The sequence below is a fragment of the Nicotiana attenuata genome, unplaced genomic scaffold (genome assembly GCF_001879085.1).
Source record: "Nicotiana attenuata strain UT unplaced genomic scaffold, NIATTr2, whole genome shotgun sequence".
Classification (NCBI taxonomy): Eukaryota; Viridiplantae; Streptophyta; class Magnoliopsida; order Solanales; family Solanaceae; genus Nicotiana; species Nicotiana attenuata.
In genome coordinates, this window is record NW_017674568.1 from 85,437 (window position 1) to 86,235 (window position 799).

The following is a 799-nucleotide window of genomic DNA, read 5'->3' on the forward strand; positions in this document are numbered from 1 at the left end:
TTGCAAGAGAGAAGTTCGAGCCTGCTCGTTCGACCTATGGCAGCACATGAAATAGCTGAACAAGCAGCTTCTACTTTTTCTATCGTGCACACTGAAAATGTTGTTGCTATGGAAAATACAGCAGAAACTATACCAACACTGCATTTTCCAATCCACAAGTTGCTATACCGGTACTATTGTCCCCCTTATTTGTACTTTTATGAAGATACTATTAACAAGTTGAATGAGGAACATAAACAAATGAAGGCAGTTGAATGAGGAACATAAACAAATGAAGGCGAGGTTAGAAGAATCCAAATGCAAAACGAATTATAAGCCATACACAAACGAATTAACGAATTATAAGCCATACACATACATGTAATGCCAAAACGAATGTCACTTCTCTTAGAGAGAATTAATGCGGAATGGATATGCAACAACGGTAAAACAGCACAGTTACTTAACACTCGTAATTATCAACTTTACGAAGATTTCCTAAAGATTGTCATTCCTCCAAGAGAAATAGTTGCTGAAAGTCCTATATACAGGGACACCAAAACAACTTACCCTGTTTATACATTTAAAAAGTTATGCATTCTCGAAACGTAACAACTATAGATAAATGCATCAATTTTCATACATCTAACTGGGGGGATTCATACATGATTTTATGAGAGATTGTCCCAAGACTCATCTTGCAATAAGATGCCTCAAGCCATAGGTGCATATAAGTGAAATGCGACTATCCATAATATTGATTTTCTTAAATTCCTTGGCTAATTGTATCCTAATGTATAACCAGAACACCCATTTTAGA